This window comes from Anastrepha obliqua, chromosome 4 (genome assembly GCF_027943255.1).
Source record: "Anastrepha obliqua isolate idAnaObli1 chromosome 4, idAnaObli1_1.0, whole genome shotgun sequence".
NCBI classification, from domain to species: Eukaryota; Metazoa; Arthropoda; class Insecta; order Diptera; family Tephritidae; genus Anastrepha; species Anastrepha obliqua.
In genome coordinates this window covers 89219646-89244911 of record NC_072895.1, presented here as the reverse complement: position 1 = coordinate 89244911, position 25266 = coordinate 89219646, and the positions used below count along the sequence as shown (strand labels likewise).

The 25266-nt window shown below is 40.6% G+C and overlaps 1 pseudogene; it reads left to right on the top strand.

Annotated features, from left to right (window-relative positions):
- Positions 1-221: 221 nt before the first annotated feature.
- LOC129246504 (5S ribosomal RNA) lies at positions 222-340 on the top strand (annotated as a pseudogene).
- The last annotated feature ends 24926 nt before the right edge of the window (positions 341-25266 follow it).

The window sequence follows — 25266 nt, the reverse complement described above, 5'->3', positions numbered from 1 at the left end:
GTGAATATTTTACCGGACCGAGACTGGACCGAGAGCGGACCGTGATCGGCATCATAGTGTGAATCCGGCCTAAGGTGTCAAAATAGTGAGCTTTTGTAGGCAAAAGTCAAAAGTTAGGTTAGGTTAATGAAGTAACTCTGAAAAGCGAATAGGAGGAACTCAGTGTTTATACTTTTTCCTCTTGATTGACGCGATAACCGCTTATGCGATTTTGGCCGAGTTTAGCAAACCATACCACGCTGACAACATCGGGTCTCGTCCGATCACCGAAATTAAGCAGCGTCGGGTGCGGTTAGTACTTGGATGGGGGACCGCTTGGGAACACCGCGTGTTTGATGTTTATACACAAACAAATAAAAGGCGATAACTAAACGTTAAAAAAGGAATTATTCAAGAATTTTTTTTTTGTTAAGTGATATACGAGGGTCGTTTGAAATGTCCGTGTAAAAATAAAAACTACTTAATTGTTTGGGGCAAACGTTTTTTATTTTTCGACATAGTCCTCTTCTACGCGTATACACTTCGTCCAACACTGTTCCAGTTTGTTGATCCCTTCCAAATAATAGGATTCTTTCAAGTGTGAAAAATAGCCATTCGTTACTGCAATCACTTCCTCGTTTGAATAAAATCTTTTTTCCGCCAGCCATTGCTCCAAATAACAAATAACAGGGTAACAATAACAGCAAAACTTAGGTAAGAGTTGGGTAACAGTAGCCCGCGAGATCCAAGTGAGCCAAGTCTAGACTATAGGGGAGATCTGAAACGAGTTTAAATCCTATTTTCAATAATTTTGCGACCACAACTGCTGAGGCCAATCGTGGTATTTTTCTTGCAACTCGATTTTGAAACGATCCAATAACGCCGAACAATAGGCAGCTGTAATAGTTTTGATCGTAGTCGAATGGGTTGGTGCGTGACTACCATTCGGAATTCAGAGAGAGAACGTCGGTTCGAATCTCGGTGAAACACCAAAATAAAGAAACAGTGTTTCCTAATAGCAGTCGCCCATCGGCAGAGATAGCAAATCTCCGAGTGTATTTCTGCCAAGAAAAAGCTCCTCATACAAAATATCCTGAGTTAGCAGTCGGCTTGAAACTGTAGGTCCCTCCATTTGTGGAACAACATCTAACCGCACACCACAACTAGGAGGAGGAGCTCGGCCAAACACAAAGAAATATATAAATATATGTATATATAGTTTTCCCCTCTTCCACTCCTTGCAAATCTCAAAAGACAGTCGCCATAATCTTTCCGTCTGATAGAACGGCCTTCACCTTTTTTGGCGCAGATTCCTCTTTGGTAAATCATTGCTTAGATTATTCTTTGGTCTCAGCAGAGTAGTGATGTATCCATGTTTCATCCACAGTGACGAAACTAAGCTTAAAGTACTGCGCATTTTTCTGTAACAGCTGCAAACCGTCTTTGCAACACTTCAAAAGATTTCGTTTTTGGTCAAGCGTGAACAATCGCAGCTCCCATCTTGCGGATAGGTTTGTCATATCCAAATGTTGATGCAAAATATTATCGTGCCCATTTATTCGAGATGCGCATTGCACTAGCAATCTGGCGTACATCCACTTTTCTGCAATCCATCACCATATCATGAATTTTATTAAGGATTTCTGGAGTAGTAACTTCAATTTGGCGTCCAGATTTTTCAGCGTCTTTTGTGCCCATATGGCAACTTCAAAAATGATGTTTGAAACCACTTATAAACTGTTTTAATTGAAGGTGCGGAGTCACCATTATGTGTATCAAACTTCTTTTTAGTCTCATGAGTCGTTTTGCCCATCATGAAGTAATGTTTAGTCAGCACACAAAATTTGCTTTCGTCTATTTTTTTTTAATTACTCGACTTCTTCGATTCAAACGAATGCCAAACAAAAAGAAATAGACCGATCCATGAGATGAAGAGATGTTACTAATTAAACATAACCTCGATAGCTTCTGACTTTTTAGGGATTTTTCAAACGACCCTCGTAAATGCAGATGACTCGCAAGGTGTCAAAAGTGTCGTATTGCCTTATGTCGAAATATTTTTATCGGTTTAATAAATGTTCAGAAGATTCGAAACCACAACTAACTGTTCTTTAACTGTGTGAAAATTCATAATCCGACTTGTACGTTACCTTACATACCCACTAAATATATTTTTAGCCGTTTAAGATTTACGGCATACAACAATGCGTCTCTTACAGCAGCATTGTAAATACCCCGATAGTTTTAGTTTTTTTTTGTCGGGACAGACAAGCAAGTGCAGCACTCAGACACAATTAAGTACATTGTGCTGCACTCGGATTCCCTTTTTAATTTGCTTTAAATCTACTCATCCTCCGAAGAAATCTGAGTAGATCATGTGGTGTCAAGGAGCCAAGGTGGTCGCTTCTTAGCACATCAGTGCCAAAGACCTCAAGCCTGATTCAAGCGAAGGCGGGGCAGTTGCACAGAAAGGGGTCCGCTGTCTCATCCTCATGTCCATGTTCATATGCTGGGCAGAGTGCATTGTATAAGATGCCTACCTTTTCCGTGTGCTTTGCCTATAGAAAGTGGCCCGTCATCAGTCCAACCAGCCTCTTACAGTCCCCTCTGCTTAGTGACATGAGGAACTGCGACAATCGATCGTACATGACGGGTAACATCAGTTTTGTCCATCTGCAGCCTCTCTCGGCCTGCCAAGCTCGCTTGCGAGTTAGAGTAAAAGTTTTAGTTTTTTCTGTTAATTTGCAGATTATAATGTGGCCGCCGTAACCGAAGGTGCTTCCTTGCGCTTGACTATCATTCGGTTACCTTGGCTTCAAAACCCGCAATAGGCAAACAGATTAAATATGTAAAAGAAAAAAGTTGTTTCTAATAGCGTCGTCGACCAGTAGAACCTGGCAAAACCAAAATCCATTTGTATAAAGATACTTCTCGAAAATTTCCTTGGTTGGATTTTTTTCGAATTTTTAGTTTTTCGTAGTAGATGGAAGCCAAAGAAACACGATTTTTACTAAAAACAATTCATCATCATCATCGTTTGGCGCTACAGCTTCTTATGAGCTTTGCCCTATCGAATAGTACACCTCCATGCTGCTCAGTCTGGTGTCATTTCCTTCCAGTTATTCAATTTAAGTTGTTCCAGATCTTCCTTCACGTCATCTATACATCTCGAATTTGGTCTTCCTCTTGCTTTATTTCTGTATGCATTCAGCTCCAGTATTTCCTTTTGGGCTCTTGAGCTGACCATTCTCATAAGGTGGCCTAACCATCGCGTTCGTTGCGCTTTGATGTAAGGGACTCCATTTGCGCTTTTAATTAATTCCTCCGGTTCATCATTCTATCGTATGAGGCATTCATCTTGTGCAACTTTGAAAGTGCCAAAAATTATTCTGAGAACTTTTCTTTCAAATCTTTGTGTTTTTCACTTATCTTTTTCACTCAACGTCTCTGTTTCAGCTCCATCGCACAGGAAGCCAAGAACAATCAAACAGATCGAACATTTGATTGAAGTTGATTTTGGGCTGGATTTCAATTTTGAAACCAAACAAACTCATAGACAATAAGAGTTTTAGCTTGTAACATCAGAGTAGCGGAAGGATATTTGGTCTTCACATATAAAAAGATAAATGCCAAGGAAATCCATCAGCCCATTCAAGAAGACTTCCAACACTGTTTAAAAAAATAAAACATTCGTATGGAGCATTTTTGGACTAGAAAAGAGGTAGGTATTGAAGGTGAAAATAAGACAATTTGTATGAAACTTAAATAAAATATTTTGCAGCGCGAGCTCGTTACTTAATAACTCGGCCCTAATACTCTAACCTGGGAAAAGACCCATTAAAAGCAAGTCGACACCCATCATCTCTTTGTCGAATATAAAGCTGCGTTCGATAGCCCGATAAGGGATTGCCTGTACGCCACCATGTCTGAGTTCGGTATACCAGCGAAGCTCATACGGCTTTGCAGAATGATTTGCTCCATCAAGGTAGGAAATAACCTCTCCGAGCCATTCAGTACCGTTCGAGATTTCAGACAAGGCGATCCACTGTCATGCAACCTCTTCAAGTTCGTGATGGAAGGGGTGCTCCGAAAAGCAGGTGTTCATCGTAATGGCACTATTTTCTACAAATGTGTCCAGCTCCTTGCGTACGCCGATGACATTGACATTATCGGCCGCTGTAAGCGAGATGTCACCGCTGCATTTTGTGCTATCGAAAAATAATCATTACGAGTGGGTCTGGCGGTGAACGAGGGTAAAACGAAGTATATGCTGTCTACAACGCGGAACACACGGCGTGTAGGAACGCACATCATTGCGGACAACTATACCTTCGAAGTTGTGCCAGAATTTATTTATCTTGGCACCGCCGTTAACAGCAGCAATGATATCAGCCTGGAGATCAAACGGAGAATCACTCTTGCTAATAGGTGTTACTATGGGCTAAGTAAGCAATTGAGTAGTCGAGCCCTCTCTCGCATGACCAAACTGACACTTTCCAAGACGCTCATCATACCCGTGTTGCTTTATGGCGCAGAGGCATGGGTAGTGTCACAAAGCGATGCGGGCGCTCTTGGGGTGTTCGAGAGAAAAGTTCTTCGTAAGATCTTCGGTCCTGTGCGCGTAGGCGAAGACTACCGTTCAAGAGAATGAACCACCAGCTGTATGAGCTCTACGCCGACATTGACGTAGTTCAACGTATCGACATCCAACGCCTGCGTTGGCTAGGTCATTTTGTGCGTATAGATGAAGAAGCTCCAGCAAAGAAGGTGTTCGAGGGCGAAGTCCAAGGGAGCCGACGCAGAGGAAGACCATTGCTCCGGTGGAAAGACCAGGTGGAGAAAACCCTATGCTCGCTTGGTGTACAGAATTGGAGAAGGCGCGCGCAGAGCAGAGGCGCCTGGAGAGAGCTAGTGAGGTCGGCTCTAACTCGGTAACGGGTTGTTATGGCCACCTAAGTAAAGTAAGTAAGTAAGTAATACTCTAACCTGTCAAAGCTCTGCGCTTGCCTGTAATTTTCTTATTTTATAAAACAGATGAAAGAAAATTATTAAATTTTATGAAATGAGTTGTTAGTATCTGAAATTTCTCCGAAAATATCGCTTTTCGGCACACTGTGTGCCAGCTTGTGAGAAGATTGGGCAATAGCATGTCACACTAGCATTCCCTAAGGACGTCATTATCCTTGCCGCCGCTGCCGCTTATTTGCTTTTGTATTATTGACGGTCTTATTATTTGTTTCTCTTCCTTCCATTTTAATTTAATTTTTTTTTCTGTTCACGAGTATGTATCCATATGTATGTATGTATATATATAAGTATGTATGTATATATATTTTCACTTCGGTTTTGCTCCCAGCCAGCCATTCCGGCGTTGACTTGTTAAAACGCCATTAAGTGCCACATTAAGCTATAATTGCGCTGTTTTCCTGCCTGTTTTGCTTAACTGTCTTTAACTCCGTTATTTCCACTGAGAAATATCCACTTGCTTCGTTTAAATTATTCGCTTGTTGCTCTTCTTTCACTCATGGTCGTGATATTACTTAATGTCGTTATTCTCAGCGGCTTTTAAAATTACTGCTTTTAAAATTTCGATGTGTTTATATAACTTTTTGCGCAATTAAAAAACGAAAAGCAAGACTCACTTGCCTTATTTACATGCCACGCATATCTCAGTGCAGTTTTGTTCGCCGCCCACATTTATTTTCTCTTTACTGCGTTTGACATTTAACCTTTAGAGGCGATGTAGGTTACCGTTTAGCAAAACCTTCTGAAGAAGATTTAGCTCCTTCAAAGCAGAATCGATGGATGATGCCGCTATAGCCTGTTTGCTATGGCATATGCCACACATACGAGTATTTTATATGTAAATGTATGAGTGTAAGTATACAGGAGCGTATCTGGGGGCCTCCAAGGGCAGTGCATTTTCGGATAGCCAAGTTTGGGACAGGAGCTTATTTTCAAGACACATAATAAAAACAAAAAAAAATGCTTGGGAAAGGGAAATAAAAAATATGCCAATTTCCTCTTGCATGTACATATGTATGAAAGCATGTATTTTGTAATAGCGATATTTTTTATAAAATACAATACATAGTACCCCTTTGACCCCAGCGAGTCAAGGGTTAGAATTTGCCCGAGTTAAGGTATGCCTGTCGTAAGAGGCGACTAAAATCTAGAGAGAGTAAACTGTACACAAATCTCCAATCCAAGGTGAAACAGCATATGCCGATGGATGAGTGCCTAGGGGTATCTAGACGCTAGTATGAGAACTTGAAGCGCCCAGGCAAGACTTAATTTCAATAAGAGCCTTACTGCGCTACTGGGGCACTGGCGGAGCGGACCAACTTTCCCCCCAATAAAAAGAAGCAAAAATGGCGAGAGTGGCCATAATAGCTCACCATCAGAGGACCGAGTACCTCATCAAGGAAGGAGAAGCAGCCCTCAAATGGAGCGTGTCAAAGGGCCGTCACTCAAGACCCCAAAGGCGGAACCTCAGAGGCAGAAATGTCTCAGGTAAACAGGTTAGATGTGACCTCAACAGCTGAAACAAGCAACCATCCGCACAGATACAGCCGAACAACCCAAAAAACTGAGCTGGGCAGGCAAAAAGAGGCTCAGTTCTTCTTCTTAATTGGCGCTATAACCGCTTACGCGATTTTGGCCGAGTTTAACAAAGCGCGCCAGTCGTTTCTTTCTCGTGCTAACCGGCGCCAGCTGAACACACCAAGTGAAGCCAAGTCCTTCTCCACCTGATCTTTCCAACGCAGAGGAGGCCGCCCTCTTCCTCTGCTAGCACCAGCTGGTACCGCATCGAATACTTTCAAAGCCGGAGCGTTTGTATCCATTCGGACGACATGACCCAGCCAACGTAGCCGCTGGATCTTTATTCGCTGCGCTATGTCTATGTCGTCGTAAAGCTCATACAGCTCATCGTTCCATCGTCTGCGATATTCGCTGTTGCCAATGTGCAAAGGTCCAAAAATCTTACGCAGAATCTTTCTCTCGAACACTCCAAGCGTCACTTCATCGGATGTTGTCATCGTCCAAGCTTCTGCGCCATACGTTAGGACGGGCATGATGAGAGTCTTGTAGAGTGTTAGTTTTGTTCGTCGAGAGAGGACTTTACTGCTCAGTTTCCTACGTTATCGGTGTTAATGCTGGTTCCTAAATACACGAAGTCTTTTACAACCTCGAAATTATAACTGTCTAGAGCAGGGGTGGGCAAATACTTTAAAGCGCGGGCCAAAATGAAATTTTCAAAATGTCTCCCGGGCCGGAGGACTATACCGCATATGCTTTGCACAAGCGGATGTTTTGGATGGAGTTTTTTCCCTGCCAATTTTTTTTTGACAAAAACACTAAGTATCATTTCAATTTGAATAAAATATGTCACGTAATTTTTAAAGAAATATTTTTATAAATAAATGCCTATCAGATAAACCAGTCAATGAAACATTTTATTTTGTTACTTATTTATGTCTTAATGATACAAATTATTTTATATTGACACATAGTTATTACAATTTAACATTTATATTGCATTTCGTAAATATAATAGTAAATAGAATTCAAAAAAGAAAAGAAAAACATCAAACGGTAAAATAAATATATAATAAAAGTTAATGCGAAACGTGAAATCTCGAATGTTCATCTGACATTATTTCTTCAAAATTGGGTTCCAAATCACTTGCAGCAATCCTTAATACCGAGTGTAGATTTTCGTCAGTAATTTGTGATCGATATTTATTTTTCGTGGAAACCATTAAAGAAAAAGTTCTTTCACAAATATATGTCGAACCAAATAAAACAAGGTATTTTTGAACATAGTTCAAAAAATGTTGAAATGTTCATCATTCAAAGCGCCATAGAAAGCACTCAATTCGTTTGAGTGAAAATTTTCTTTTAGTAAAATATTTGATTGTAAGTCAATTATTTCTAGTTGAATTTCAACAGGGGCTTCTTGCACATCGAAATTGAAAGGTTGGCTAATTAATGATAAAGGTTTTTCAATAGCTTTGAAATCTTGAAATCTTCTTTGGAATTCAGAATGCAGGTCTTGTGTTATTGTACTATATTTAAAAAAATCTGTATTTTTCAATGATTCTCGCCGTGCTTGCAATGAGGGGAAATGATTTAATAATTTATTATTAAAGTTTTCAGCAAATAAACTTAGTTTTGTCATAAATGCTTTGACGTTTGAGTGCATATTGAAAGCGAATTGTTTTTTCCCTTGTAGATTTATATTTAGTTCATTCAAATATTTTACGATATCTACTAAAAATGAGAAATCGTTTAGCCAAGCTCTATTTTGCAATTCAGGAAAACATATAGTTTTTCTTTTATCGACAAGAAGGATACTATTTCATCAAGCAAATATTGAAATCTGTCCAAAACTTTACCAATGCTAAGCCATCTCACTTCAGTGTAATAAGGAATTTCATAGAAGTCACTTTCGTACGCACACTAATAATGCTGATGTCAACAAAATCTCATAAAAGAGTTTAAAAAAATTTATGTGCGGAATTTTTCAACGGGCCGGATAAAATTAGCAAGAGGGCCGGATCCGGCCCGCGGGCCGGCTTTTGCCCACCCCTGGTCTAGAGTGACGTGGGTGCCGATACGCGAGTGCGCCGACTGTTTGTTTGAAAACAGGAGGTACTTCGTTTTGTCCTCGTTCACCACCAGACCCATTCGCGTTGCCTCGTTATCCAGTTTGGAGAAGGCAGAACTAACAGCGCGGTTGTTAAGGCCGATGATATCGATATCATCGGCATACGCCAACAATTGTACGCTCTTATAAAAAATTGTGCCTGAGCGATTAAGTTCTGCGGCTCGTACGATGCTCTCCAACATCAGGTTAAAGAAGTCACACGACAGCGAGTCACCCTGTCTGAAACCTCGTTTGGTATCAAACGGCTCGGAGAGGTCCTTCCCAATTCTGACGGCGCTGCTCGTGTTGAGCAACGTCATCTTGCAAAGCCGTATTAGTTTTGTGGGGATACCAAATTCAGACATCGCGGCATACAGGTAACTCCTTTCCGTACTGTCGAATTCAGCTTTGAAATCGACGAAAAGATGGTGTGTGTCGATTCTCCTTTCGTGGGTCTTTTCCAAGATTTGGCGTATTGAGAATATTTGGTCGATGGTAGACTTTCCAGGTCTGAAGCCACACTGATAAGGTCCAATCAGTTGGTTGACGGTGGGCTTCAGCCTTTCACACAATACGCTCGCTAGAACCTTATAGGAGATATTTAGAAGACTAATCCCCCGGTAATTGGCACAGATTGCAGGATCGCCCTTCTTATGGATTGGGCAGAGCACACTTAAATTCCAATCGGCAGGCATGCTTTCATCCGACCATGTTTTGCATAGGAGCTGATGCATGCACCTTACCAGCTCGTCGCCGCCATGTTTGAATAGCTCAACCAGCAGTCCGTCGGCACCCGCGACTTTGTTGTTCTTTAGCCGCGTTATCGCTATTCTCACCTCGTCATGATCGGGTAGCGGAACGACAATTCCGTCGTCAACGATTGGGGTATCGGGATTTTCACTTTCTCGGTGACATGCGCAGCTGTCACTGTTTAATAGGTTCGAGAAGAGTTCCCTCCATAATTTAAGATTGCTCCGTACGTCAGTCACCAGATCGCCGTCTTTGTTCTTACAGGAAAACGCCCCGGTCTTAAAACCTTCTGTAAGCCGCCGAACTTTCTGGTAGAATTTTCGGGCGTTGTTCCTGTTGGCCAGAATCTCAAGCTCTTCGCACTCACGTATTTTGGCCTCTCGTTTCTTCTTTCGGATAACACGTCTCTCTTCCTTTTTCAGCTCTCTGTAGCGATCCCACATGGGATCATGGGCCCTTAAAAAAGGGCTCAGCAGAGAGGAGGCATATGCCAAAGCTCTGCACCCCATGCCCGGAAGAAAGACAGATGGTATTAAGCCAGGTCCAAAGCGGCAGAGGTCGTCGGAACAGACATCACCAGAGGCTACCTCAAAAAAGCGGGCTAAAGACGATAAACAGTCTACATCCAAGGCCGCACCAATAACACCAACCGCAGCTGCGAAACAAGCAGCAAACAGCGCCACCACATGCCTTTGCCTCCTACAAGGATGTAGTAGCAGGTGTCAAAATGGCAGTGCTCTCAAGGGACTATCATCCCAATACGCCCATAACAACAGAGGAAATGGACTCCATCCAGAACTTTATTCTTGGGAAAATATTGGTGGAGAAAGACCAGATCATAAAACTGACATTTTTGGGCGCAGTCTACAAAGCAGGGTACACGGTCCTGCATTGTAAGGATAGCGCTTCCACGGACTGGTTAAAAGCGGCTATCACTGACGCGATACCATGGATGTGGACCACAGAGGAATCAAAGATACCTCACCCACGGATCGCAGTGGGGTACTTTCCCAATTCCTTGGAAACCCCAGTCCTTGAAAACCCCGAATATACTGGGCTTTTTGCAGAGGCAAAATAAAAGCCTCTACGTCGACATCTGGCGTACGATAAGAAGAGTTGAAAGAGACTAAAACGTAACACTGGTTCTACACTATACCATAAATCAGCAGCCAGCTTGATTAGGCACAAAGAAAGGGTAAACTACCGTTTCAGTCAAGTGACCCTCAATGCTGATGCATTGGCTGACAAAATGGATGCTGTGGAATTGGATGCAGAGGACGAAAGCACGCCATCCAACCCTATTCCAACCTTAGTCCAATACATGAAGTATTGCCAACAGAGCGAAATCTGCACTAAATCTAGATAAAAAGAGCCTTAGATTACGCTGTGCAGCACCTACAGGCCGCTTTGCATGCAATAAACTTTAACAAAATAGGGTTATCTAGTACAAGGTCATGCTGGTTCTGCTGTGATGAAGAGGAGTCTATGGAACACATAATCACCAACTGTGAGGTATTAGGCCACAGGAGTCACAGAATCCTGGGCTCGTACTTACTAGAGGAGGAAGACGTACAATTGCTCCCCCCTAAGGAGCTGGCTCGATTCCTCGGTATACCAAATAATTATAATTAAGAAATTAGAGCGCACAATAGACCCTAACCCGTACAACCGAACCATTACCGTAATACACTTTTGTGGTTAAAAATCCTTACTTAATGAAATAACGATATGGAAAAACAGTTCCGTATTTTCTTACTAAACGGTCATACTTTCACATTCAAAAAAGATACCGTAAGTAAAAATTTACTTTTTAAGAAGCAATTTACAGAGACCATTTGCGAAACAACATCAAGGCGCACGCCAGAAGGAGGAGCTCGGCCAAACACCCAAACAGGGTGTAAGCCCCAATTATTTTATGTATGTATGTACATATATGTTACATATATTGGGTAGTCGAAAAAGTATTTCCGTATTTTGTCAATAGATGTCGTTGGAGTCATCTATCTCTAGTTTACGGAGACGATGCTGTATCAGTTCGTGCACGAGTAGCACAACAACGGTTCGCTCCCTTCCGTTCTGGAAATTTCGATGTGAAAGATACACCTCGTTTCGGTCGACCTATCGTTGAAAAAGTCGATGAAATTATGGAAAAGATTGACTAGGACCGTCACATAAGCTGCCATGGCATCGCCAAGGCACTAAACATTCATCATCAAACGGTTTTGAACCATTTAAAAAAGGCTGGAAGAAGCTCGATGTACCACATGAATTGTCTGTGAAAAATTTAATGGACCGAATTAACATCTGCGATTCTTTGCTGAAACGAAATGAAATCGAACCATTTCTGAAGCGAATGGTAACAGGAGACGAAAAGTGGATCAAATACGACAATAATGTGCGAAAAAGATCATGGTGTAAGGGTGGTGAAGCTCAACAAATGGTCGCAAAGCCAGGATTGACGCCTTGAAAGGTTATGCTGTGTATTTGGTGGGATTGGAAAGGAATCATCCACTATGAGCTGCTCCAACCTGCTCGAACGATTGATTCTACATTTTACTGTCAACAACTGATGAGATTGAAGCAAGCAATCGAAAAAAAACGGCCAGAAAGGGCGTCGTCTTCCATCAGGACAACGGTAGGCCACACACATCTTTGATGACTCGGCAAAAACTGGGAGAGCTTGGCTGGGAAGTTTTGATGCATCCACCATATAGCCCTGACCTTGCACCATCGAACTACCATTTGTTTCGGTCAATGCAGAACTCCCTTAATGGAGTAAAGTTGGCTTCAAGAGAAGCCTGTGAAAATTACTTGTCGCAGTTTTTCGCCGAGAAACCACAAAAGTTTTACACTGATGGAATAATGTCTCTAGAAGAAAAATGGCAAAAGGTGGTCGACGAAAATGGTACATATTTGGTTTGATAAAGTTTTTTTTTTTTTTTTTTTTTTTTTTTTTTTTTTTTTTTTTTATTTTATACATCTGTCCATTGACATTAAGTACGTTGTTTAACAATTTGACCAGGATTTACATACATCGCTTAATGACCAGTGCCAAAGCGATAAAAATTAAAATAAACGAATTAATACTATTTACAATTAAATACAATTAAATAATATTCAATACAAGTTTTACTCTACATAATACAAATTTTACAACAATTTAACAGCAATTTAAGCCCTTTGCACATTTATTATTTTCTAGCATTCATTAAGTCGCTTGGTCGAGTTCTCTTTAAGCGTCTTTCAGTGTTTTTTCCCCTTTCCAGAAGTTTGTTGATTTCTGCATTATTGTGTCCCTGTATTTTTTCAAAGTGGCTTCTTGCTATTTTTTTGGTCTCTTCGTCTACTGTTGCTATATTAAAAGTCCTGTGGATGTCATCATTTTTCGTGTACCTGTCAGACATAGTCAAAATTCGAAGAATCTTCGATTGCTGTCGTTGAATTTTTACTAGGTGTGACTTTTTAGCCGTTCCCCATACCTGTAGTCCATATAGCCAGATTGGTTTAATCATGGCTTTGTACAATAATAGCTTGTTCTGTATAGTAAGTCTGGATTTTGTGCTGACTAACCAATGAAGTTGTCGAAGCTTTTCTTTTATTTGTTTGACCTTTTGCTTTATGTGGTGATTCCAATTTAGTTTCGAGTCCAAATGTATTCCAAGGTATTTCGTAGTTGGTTTAATTGTAATTGCTTTGCCATTTATTTTTATTGGAACTGCAGTAAATTTTGTTTTGGTAGTAAATATAACCTGTACGGTTTTGTCTTCATTTATTTTTAGGCACCAATTATCGAACCATTCTTTAACTGCGTTTGTGTATCGCTGCAGTTTTTCAGTAGCGATAGTTAAGCTTTTATCCGATGCCAGTAGTATTGTATCGTCTGCGAACGTAGCAATTGATGAATTAGTTTCGTCAGGAGGTGGTATGTCTGCGGTGAATAAAACATATAGTAGAGGTCCAAGAACGCTTCCTTGCGGAACTCCAGCAGTTATTTGATGAATATCTGAACATTGATTGTCATATTTAATATAGAAACTTCGATTAGTTAGGTAGCTTTTTATGATAAGATAGTAGTCAAAAGGAATCATTATTTTTATTTTGTGGAGTAAGCCTCTGTGCCACACTTTGTCAAACGCTTTAGCTACGTCTAAGAATACTGCCGCACAATAACGATTGTTTTCAAAGTCTGATTGGATTTTATTTGTAATTCTGTGGATCTGTTGGATAGTCGAATGTTTTTTTCTAAATCCAAATTGATGATCCGGTATTATACGTTTTTTCTCCAGAAATTGGGTTAGTCGGTCATGCAGTAATTTTTCAGCAATTTTAGATATTGTCGGTAGTAAGCTTATTGGTCTATAAGATGATACGGTAGTTGGATCTTTACCCGGTTTTGGCAATGCAATAATCTCTGCCACTTTCCAGAGTTTCGGAAAATATTGCAAGCGAAACATGGCATTGAAAACGTTTCGCAAAAATATATATGCTTTGGTTGGTAGCTCCACTAATGCTTTTCCTGTTATCAAGTCATATCCGGGTGCTTTTTTATGTTTTAGTCCTTTTTTGATGCAAGCTATTATTTCGTGTGTATTCGTCCTTTTTATTTTTGTAAAGTCATAATGGTAGTTGTTTTGGTTGTCAATTTTCTTTTCTTCGTCATTTGATAGAACCTCTTCAAAGTATTTTGCTAAAGTTTTCGCTTTTTCCTCTTTTGTAACGGCCCATGAATTGTCATCTTTCTTTAGTGGTGGTTGATGTTTTATTTGTGTTTTTAATGTTTTGGTACATTTCCAAAGAGAGTAGTTTGTATCTTTGTTGGGAGTCAGGTTCTTCAAATAGTTTTCGATTTCTTTGTTATTTCTTTTGTTTAAAGTATCCTTAAGAATTTTTGTGGCTAAGTTTAGTTTTCTCTTGTCGTCAGGTGATCTGGTTTTTTGCCATCTTTTTCTTAACTTTCGTTTTTCAATAATTTGCTTCTTCATAGAAATGTCAGTTGCTGCTGAATTTGTTCTATTAGCTTGCTTTGGTGCCGATCTGATCCCTGCTTCTAGTACTACGTCATTGAAATGGATAATGGCACGTTCAATGTCAAGTTGCGTTTTTAATATCACATTTGGTATAAGTTGATCGTCAATATGGTGGCGGAATTTTTCCCAGTTGGTTCTGTCATTAAATACGCGAAAAGATGTATCTATAGATTTTATATAGCTTACATATTCAAGTAATATCGGCGAGTGGTCAGAAGAAAGTTCATAGCACGACTCAATTGTCAATTGGTTATGGCTTATGTTTTTGGTTATGCAGAAATCGATCAAGTCTGGAATTTTCTTTACGTCAGTTGGCCAATAGGTAGGTTCTCCGGTACTTATAAATCTGCAATTGTTTTTGTTAATTGCGTTAATTAGAATACGGCCCTTTTTGTTGGTGAGTCTTGAGCCCCAGTCGATGTGTTTTGCATTGAGATCTCCAGCTACAATAAATCTATTGTTAAGCGTTCTTATGTATTTGTCATATTCATCCGAGTTTATTATATGTCTAGGTGGACAGTAAATGGAGGAAATAGATACTGGTCCATTTTTGTCATATATTTGCAATGTCGTGGATTGAAGATGAGGCGTCGAATATTGGAGTTGTTCTATGTGAGTTATGCTTGATTTAATAATTATAGCTGTCCCTCCATGGGCTCTTCCATCAGGATGGTTTGTCACATACATTTTATAATTAGGAAATTTCAGAAAACTTTTGTCAGTAAAATGTGTTTCTGCAATCAATGCTATGTCAATTTCTTTGTCAGCTAAGAATTGTTTTAGTTCTAAATAGTGCTGTATTAGTCCATTTGCATTCCAAATTAGAATTTTAATTTTTTCACTTTTGTCCATTCATATTCTTTAAAAGCATTGTAATTATATTCATCATATTTGTCATCTGGTTGACTAGGGATTTTACCATGTCTTTAAGCTCTTCGATATCATTGTTTTTTTTTCAGATTTGTTAGTCAGCTCCTGCTCTGCTTTATGTTCTCTTGAAGAAGATGCAACATCAGCATAGCTGACTCCGGGAATTATGTTTGTTACGGCTGTTGTTATTGGCGTATTATTTTTATTTGTATTTGATGTTGGTTCTTTATTTCGCAGAGGTGGAAATCTTTGGACTTTAAGTGCCTTATAAATTTCGCATCCTTTGTAGTTGGCGGTATGGTTACCTCCACATAAGGCGCATTTAACTTCTTTTATTTGGTTATTGCATTCTATTGATAGATGTCTACCAGCGCATTTCACGCATACTGGATCTCTTGTACAATAATTTTTTGTATGACCGTATTTCTGGCATTTCGTGCACTGTGAAATGGTGCGCTTATGGTGAGGTGCCTCAAAGGAGACTATGCAGTTCATTAACTTGTTTATATTGTAAATGTCTTTGTTGTTATAACTTGCTTGTAGTTCGATGAAAAAAAGTGATAGTGGTTTTTTTGTTGTTCTTTGTATTATATTAGTAAAATTAAGTACTTTGTGGCCATGTTCGCTTAGTTCTTTTTTAATTTCTTCTTGGTCTGTAGAGTGGTGCATATTACGTAAGACTACTTTAAATCCTCTTTCACTTTTTGGTCTAAATGTATACAGTTTCGTTCCTTTTTCTTTTAACATATGGTGCAATTGGTTATATATTTGCAAATTTTCTGCTTGAATGCGAACTTCGTTATTTGCTAAAATTTTTAGAGTGAAGCTGTTATTTGCAACTTCATTTAAAGCACTCTTTAATGTTTTTATACATTCTACACCTTGAACATATATTGGCGGAGGCTTATTATTTTTTTCTTTTACATCTTTATTTGCATTTATATTTTGTGATGGTGGATCTTTAATTTGCCCACTGTTTGCAGTTTGAGCAGATTCTTCTTCATCATCCACATCTAAAACTGCAAATTTGTTTGCAGAAGAAGTTCCACTCAGCCAGTAATTTGGCAGTTTGCTTTGACTCAGGGTTGATGTTGCTTTAATTTTTTTGCTACTGGCAGTCGACGTTGAGACCTTTGTAGGTGAGTTTCGAACCCTTTTAAACGCAGTTTGCTTTTTTGGTGTAGCTGATTGCGTAGAGGCAGACAAAAGGGTCGCTACCATTAGTTCTGTCGATGCAGTTGTTGTTGTACCATTTGAAGCTACAGCTGAACAAGTAGTTGTCGATGAATTTGTTGTGGTAGTTGTGGGCATACCAGTTGTGCTCACGCATGATGTAGGGAATACGGGACTGTTGATTTGATTATCAGCATAGCGCTCTGCGCTCCATGGCAATAATGTAGAGCGCATGTTGTTATTGCAGCTTATGGGAGCTGACTGTATTGGCCCGTTTGTTTTTGTTTTTGATCCGCTTTGTGCTAAATTCGCGCACGGCATTGAGTTCGAGTTTTCGATATGTAGCGGCACTGTTTGCGGAGTAAGAGTTTTAGTCTCACTTGTGGATCGTGTTCTCTCCCAAGGGGGAGAACGTATCACACTCATGGTTATATTTTTATTTTTTGTTTATTTGGTAGCTATTTTGCTATGTTTTCTTTTTTGAATTTGTTTAGATATGTATTGGCTTATCGAATAACACTTGATGAAGCACTTTGCAGTTTCTTTGCACTTTGCTATGAGTCTCTATCTCTTATTAGCAATAATGCACTCTGAATTCGTTGAAAAATCTTTTATAAACACGGATCGACAGTAAAACACGTCCGATACGCACAGTATAAAATAAATGAATCAAATAAAGTTAATTATAAATATAAAAAAAAATGAGTTGAAGTTTGATTAGAAATACGAAAAGACTTTTTCGACTACCCAATATATACATACATTACATATACGTGTCCCAAAAAAGTACACTCCGTCACCAACCCATAAAAAATGATTTCATAACTTCAGTACTACTAGTGTACTCAAGGAGTCCAATGGTGCCCCTCTAAATCCGCTCCTGTGCGTACATATTCAAACGCACCAACTCGCCCCTTGTTGCACGCAACAGCATCAGCAAAGCATTATTCATAGTCTGCGTTGCCTCTGCTGCCCTATCTGCCAACTATCGAAGCACTTGATAAGTAAACGGAGAGCATTTAAAATGCATGTCCACCCTCTGCTACAGCACATACTCCCCTCATGTTTTGCATAGTATGCTCGATGAGCAGCTCTGCGCTGTGCACCCCCATTCCAGCTCCCCCTCAATATCTTTTAAGCACACCAAAATGTACGCTGCTACGCTAAAATGCTGCTTGTGGCATGTGGCATGTGGCATGTAGCATGTGTAAAGTGGCATATGGCAAGCTACGTGCATCTATAAACACTTCAACGAAAATTAAATGTGCATGCCAAAAAGCACAGAGTACACCCCTTTAAGAAAAATGCCTTAGAAAGTATAGAAGGATAAAAGTTGTGCTGTATAGCAGCCTGCAACCGCCAGCCTCTATCCGGCGAATAGCTGAAATGTTCGTATTGAAACGCGTAAATTTATGATGCAAGCTTTTCATTGGAGTCGAAGTTTTATTTATACAAGGTGGCGCAAAAGTAACCTTGCGATGTTTTTTGGCTGTAATTTAAAAAAAAATGAAGAACTTTGATTCTTCTTGTGGATTATTTTTATTTGGTCTTTTAATTTTTTTCACATCAAGTCGAGAATATGATGTCATGTAAATGGCCGCGGCCACAGTTGATTGCCATTTGAGCCCTTTTTATGGCATTTTCCATAACTTTGACCAAAACTTCCGGCGATAGGTTCTCACATTCTTGACGGATAGTGTCTTTAAGAACTGCAAGAGTCTGAGGCTTGTTGATATAAACCCCCGACTTCAAAACGCCCCACAAAAAGAAGTCTGGAGCGGTCAAATCAGGCGATCTTGCTGGCCAGTGCAAATCACCAAAACGGGAGATTAGGACCCGGGAAATGCATCCTTCAGCATATCGGTTGTGGCACGTGCAGTGTGTGCCGTTGCACCGTCCTGTTGGAACCACATGTTTTCCAATCCCAATTCATCAAGTTGCGGCAAAAAGAACTCGTTGATCATTGCTCTGTAGCGCTTACCATTCTCAGTAACCGTTTGGCCCGCGACGTCTTCGAAGAAAAAAGGTCCGATGACTCCTCCAGCAAAAACAGCACACCATACAGTGACTTTGAGCGGGTGTAATGGCTCTTCGTGGGTTACACGCGGATTTTCAGTGCCCCAGACGCGTAAATTTTGCTTATTTACGTACCCGCTGAGATGGAAATGGGCCTCATCACTCATGACTATTTTTGATGAAAAACCATCTTCCCCTTGGTGGTGAGTAAGGATGGCTTGAGCGTATGTTAGACGCGATTGGCGGTCAGTAGCTAACATGACATCCTCGGCTACAGCAGCAATATTCTTTGCATAACGGCTACTCCGGGGTCTGCCACGCCTGGCAGCATCTCGTGTTGTGCCAGTCTCCTCAAGGCGAGCGGCTAAACGTCGCAGTGTTTCACCAGTAGGCGTTGAACGGCGAGGAAATCTGCGCCGAAATTCACGTTGTGCCAAAGTCACCGACCGATTATTGGTCAAATAAATAGTCAGCAATATTCCGCGTTCTGGAGCAGTGTAGCGTAATTGTTTACTAAACAAATGTCAAAACAGAACTGACATTAGGGGCCAATCGCAAAATTTATAGCATTTTCTGATAGGAGGATTACTTTAGCGCCACCTGTTATTTATAAGTATATATGTACGCATGGAAGCTGAGGTATATAAATGCCCATTTGTCAATAAAATTTGTTAAATCCTTCTCCAACTGGCATAGGATAGAATATTAATAAATCCAAGTGACAACAGAAGTTGATTTCATAATTTCTACAAAAACTACATAAAAAAAGTCACCTGGTCATTTCTATGGAGAGCACTAATTTTGTTCGATGATAGTTTTTTTTTGTTTCGTTATTCATATGTTCTCTGGACTTGGTAACTAATGGTTGTATGGGTTAGGCCTATGGGTGAAAGCCTTTTTGCACTGCGACCAGATTGATCTATTGCGCTCCTAATTACTTAATCATAATTATTTAGTATACCGAGAAATCGAACCAGCTCCTTAGGAGGGAGCAATTGTAGGTTTTCCTCCTCTATGTAGTAGGTACAAGCCGCAGTATCCTGTCTGCTGTGGCCTAATGCCTCATAGTTGGTGATTAAGTGCTCCATAGACTCCTCTTCATCACAACAGAACCTGCATGATCTTGTACTAAAGGGTTCTCCAATAACAGATGTTATCTATGGCTATCTAGAGATGATTAACGATTTTTTTTTTCGGCCGGAATTGGATGGTATTGATCTGGACAACGTTTATTTTCAACAAGACGGCCCTACGTGCCACACAAGCAACGAAACCATTGATATTTTACGGGAAAAGTTTCCGAACCGTGTTATCTTTCGAAGAGGTGATCACAATTGGCCACCGTGATCTTGTGATTTAACACCTTGTGACTTTTTTTGGGAGCCACGTGAAAGAGAAGGTCTACGCCAACAGCTCAAGTCATCAAAGATGGAATTCGTGAGGCTATCGAGGACATAGGGCAGCCACTTTGCAATTCGATTATGGAAAATTTCATGAAAAGGATATTGTCCGGTAAGCGTGGTCGTGGTGGTCATTTGCCTGATGTTATTTTCCACTATTAACGGCATACCTTCCTCTTTATAATGAAATAAACATCCGATCATTTATATTAAAAAATAGCATTTTTCTTTGAATATCAAAATAACACCTCTTATTGGAAAACCCTATTGTGTTAAAGTGTTTATTCCAGGCAAAGTGACCTGCAAGTGCGCCACAATGTAATTTGAGACCCTTTTTATCTAGGGTTAGAGCAGATTTTGCTCTGTTGGCCCTCAAGTTCAAAAACTTTTTGGAGTGATTAAGGCCACTTGTGCCGTTCCCGTGTTCCCTGATTTTAGTTTGGATCCATTTTTTAGTTTCTTGTTTTATATTATTTTTATTAAAGCCGAAAAATGGGGTTGGTCCAATAAATAGCCCTTCTGCCCCTTTTTTGGCATAAAAGTCTGCCTTCTCGTTTCCTCGTGTCTCTCATGTCCTGATATCCAAATCAGTGAGACCTGATTATGAATTGCCAAGTTTGTTGAGTGCATTGTTACACTCTATTAGGACTTTTAGCTTGAATGTGAAGCTATTCAAGGCTTTGAGAATCGATTGGCTGTCCGAAAGTTATTTAATTTTTACTTTCTCAAACCCTCTTTTGGATATGATTTCCACTGTTTCCATTATGGCGAAGAGCTCCGCTGGGAAAATTGTGGTTTCTGTACTTAGTGTTAGGGATTTGTGTGCTCTAAGCCCTACTATTCCTGCTCCTACTTCTGCGAGCGTTTTGAAACCATCTGTGTACCATTTTTGTGAGTCATCATTTAGCCATGTTGGGTTAGTGTTCCACTCTTCCTTAGACGGGAAGATAACCTTGTATCTCTTTATAAGATTGAGTACGGGTTCCGTGTGGCCATTCGCCTGTGTAGTTTACATAGTCCTGATATAGCAGTAGTTTGATTTGTTTTAACCCACCATATTAAAGCCCCATATAGTACAAAAGGTCTTACCATTCGGGTGTAGATCCAGTAGGTCATTTTAGGGTTCAGACCCCAGGATTTACCCAAGAGTTGTTTTGTTGTCCAAAGGTTTTTCGTTGTCGTTTTTATTACTGAGTTGAGGTGGGCCTCCCAAGTGAGTTTTTCGTCCAAGATAATTCCTATATGTTTAACCTCTTCCTTCAGAGGTACTTAGTAGTAGATGGAACCTCCACCAAACCCAGTCCTAAGGGGACAAAAAGAAATTTTAACCACAATTTCTCTAACAGTGGTGAGGTTAGGTAGCGCTGGCTGAACTATATAAAGATCTCACCCCTACAATGGTCCGAGTTGCCAGTTCTATGCATCTGCAGTCGAAGATATCATTTTATATAATTCATCATGCACGTCTTCGCGTGTTTTAACAAGTCGTTCAGCCCTTGTCAGCAATATCCTTCAAGGATGAAAAATATGTTGATCCTAAGCACATTTGTCGAGTCCGGCAGAGGGCAGTAGCAAAGTAGGTGTTCCATTCGCTTCGTTGCATGTGTTACACGCATTGCTCTGTATTAATCTTATTACTGGCTAATTGAGAAAAAGTGGCGGCGCAATAGTATTGGAATTTGTAGTGACAGTCAAGCTGCACTGAAAGCAATTGCTAACCCACGCTGCTCTTCAAAGTTAGTCGGTGAATGTAAGACAAAATTGAGCAGTGTTGCAAAAAAACACAACAAAGTTAGTTTTATTTGGGTGCCTGGACATGGTGGTATAACAGGGAACGAGTTAGCTGATAAATAGGCAAATGAAGGCTCTGCAAGTATGCCACTAGGCCCTGAACCCTTTCTAGGTGTCAATTCGGCATCGATTCAATTATGGATTGACGACTTCATCAGGTCTACCTATAGAAGACGTTGGTCTCGGTTGAACTCGTACAGAGTAGCCAAGTGCCTTGTGAAAGAACCAAACAGGAAAATAGCGACCTTTCTCCTAAAACTCAGCAGAGAGGACCTGAGAATACTGGTGTGTGTAATAACAGTTCACAACGCCTATGGTTAGCATTTGGCTACCATGGGGGTCATAGACCGATATACCTATCCTTTGTTGAGAATGACGACACTGCAGAGCATTTTCTCTGTAGCTGTCCTGCATTTTCCAGAATCAGACTTAGGATATTGGGTTGCGATACACTGAGTATGGATAAAGTTCATACTCTTCCTCTTCCGGATCTCTTAAAATTCATCAATGAATCCAAGAGATTTGTAGAAGAGTGGCATCAAACTAATTTACCCATCTTACCACCCACTCTTTATCTTTCCTATCTCTATTATTTCTACTGAAATCTATCCGCGTGCTTAGCCTTGTCCAGCCCCCCACAAATCTAATCTAATTTACCAATCTTATTTTGTGTGCATGATGTGATGTGATGCAGTGTCCCGTCAGTACTCCAACCAATATTTTGCAGTCTTTCCTATACAGTGATGAAATAAAGTTTGCAGTTTTGGTACTCCAAGTTCTTAGCATAATGTTGACAGTTTTATACAAGGCTGAGTGTTGCCATATCAACTGCGCTTCCAGAGCTAGTTCCTCAATTAGTTCCGTTTTTGAAAGGAGAGTGATGGGTATACTCGTATGTCTGACGTACTCAATCTCGATAAGCGAACACCTGCCTTAGCCTCATTAGCTCTCTCATTCAGGGACTTTGAAAGACTTTTGGAGATCAAATTGCGGACAAAAGACGACCGCTCTTATTCCTTCCGCCATTTTTGGACCCATCTGTAAAGAGGTTGTATGAATGGTATGACCTTCTAGACCTTTCTGCCATTCATTTCGCTCTGTAATCACGCCAGATTTTTGCCAAATTTAACTCGTGGAACCATGTTGTCTGAGCTTCCATTTAAATCCAGTCTTAGGACAGAACTTTTGGCTGAGTTTCTTACTACTAGTTTGATTGGATGCCAGTTGAGAATTCTTTCTATTTCCGCTGTTAGAGTTGTGCTCATAGCCCGGTTACACGTATCCCTGCCATCCTTTGCACGCTTGTCGATCTTTTAACATAAGTGTGCCGTCCACCCTACTAACGAACCATTGAGCATTATTGGTCTAATGACCGCCATACATATCCAATATTTGAGTCGAGGAGATAAGCCTTAAGTCTTACCGAGCATTCTTCGGCATGCGTATAAGGCATTAGAGGCTTTCTTTGCTCTTTCTTCCACATTCAATCTCCACGAAAGTTTGCTGCCCGCAACAAGGTCTGGGTATTTAGTCGATGTTTTTGGTGTGAACTGAACTCCTTCCAGCCTAGGGGTGTCCACTTAGGAATATTGTATTTTCTTGTATAGAGTGCTAACTCCGTCTTTAACCTAGGATCTCAGAAGGCAAAATATTTCTACGGATGGAGAAGAGAAAAACATGGCAGCGCGTTGAAAAGTTGAAAAACTGATCCTGCCTTAAAAGTCTGCTACCAAATTTCCTTTCTTTAATGAAGAAATGTAGTTGTATAAAAATAATATTAACACCGTTTTTTTTAACATTCCATCGGAAAAAAAAAATTTAGTGAGAATTTATTAAGTTACCCTGCGAAAAATATTTTGATCAAATGGTAATAAGTGGTATTTCGTAGGTGCCAATAGAAATATGGAAAATTTGGCGCAATTATTTGGTGCAAGTGTACATTTGCTACATGTAAATCTAAAATACCGTTAACTCTAAAACTGGAGTCAATCTGACAAAACGGAGCACGCCATTGAATTTAGAAGACCACAATTAAATTAAATTAGATCAGGTTAAATTAGGAAATGGCTCATGACGTCATCAAGGGCGATGCCTTACGCCTGCGTTGGTCGTGAATGGATCCCCTTTGTGAAGCACTGCCAGTTGGGAGTTCTCGTAGATGGCTTTGATGAGGCGGATTATCTTGGCGGGATAGGGTTATTCCTCGACAGTTGCCGCAGTCACGCAGGTCGCCTTTCTTGAGCAGGTCGCTTTTCTTTCACTTTGATGCCTTTTGTCCAGGAGAGAGACAGCTTTTCTTTGCTCCTGACGGCGGTGATGTGGGGATGAAGAGTTTTCGCTGATATTTGTGAGTCGGCAATCATTAGTTCAGGCTGTATACCATCTTCGCCTGCAGCTTTGTTGAGCTTCAGCTTCTTAATTGTATCCTTAATCTCCACTAGGCTGTGGTAGGATCTTGTTATTTTATTGCTGGTTGTTGTTGTGCTGCCCACTTCGAAGCTAGGTATTCTGTTAAGAGCAATGCTGCTAGTTGCTTCAAAGTGTTCCTTCCATCTGCGGATCTGGCCACGTCTCTGTAGGCATTCAGTATGGGGGAGTTCGCAAATATCCAGGCGCACTAAACTACGAACATTCGGCTCATGCGTGAGGTCCGTATTGTTGTACGGAAGTTAAACATAGCTGGTCTCTAATCTTCAAACCTTCATCAACAAATGTCTCCGCATCATCTGCAGAATATTTTAGACAAACACCATCAGATTAACGAACGAGGAGCCCATCCTTAGGCAAATCAAACGCAGAAAGTGGCGATGGATAGGTCACACCTTGAGAAAACCACCAGATAGCATCGCGAGAATGGCACTGGACTGGAACCCACACAGGAGCAGAGGTCGCGGTCGACCAAAAAAAACTTGGAGAAGGTCTATGCTGCGCGAATTAGCAGACGCCAACATCTCATGGGATGGTGCGAAAACAACAGCACAGAACCGTGTACGATGGAAGAGTCTTGTCGAAGCCATATGGTCCCGAGAGGAGGGAACAAGGAAAGCAAAAAAGGTTAGGATAAATGGCTGGCTGAAGTGGTTTTTAATTTGAGGATGACGACGAAACGATGGCCAATTACATTGCGTTAACCGCTTTATTCTGCCGATAATATTTACCAGGTGTGTACTGTTTAAATCTATTATATGGTATAATATTATATCCGCAACTGTAGCAAAAAAGTGACAGACATTTTCTGGATAATACCCCGACGAGAGCAGGGCAGCTGAAAAGAAGGTGCTAAGATTATTCCAACGGAAGGCGAGAAGACAGCTTCTGCAGAACGGGCTCGCAAATCTCAATACATGGATACCTAACGGGAGATGCTCGGTAACATCATCTACAAAATTCGAGGGCTGCGGCTTCGTTAGCCCCAGAAGTTCTCCCAAGCACCTCCGATCTACCAGTGACCAGAAGAATCTCGCGACTTTGCACTTTGCGCACTAACCCATCACCGCGCTGAGTTGACGCGGGACCCATCTCCTCAGGAGCGGACCACAGATTCTCAAGGGACCCCAATCCACTGATCTCGCTGTGAAACCGTCTCGAGAGTTGCATGTCTAGCCAGCTC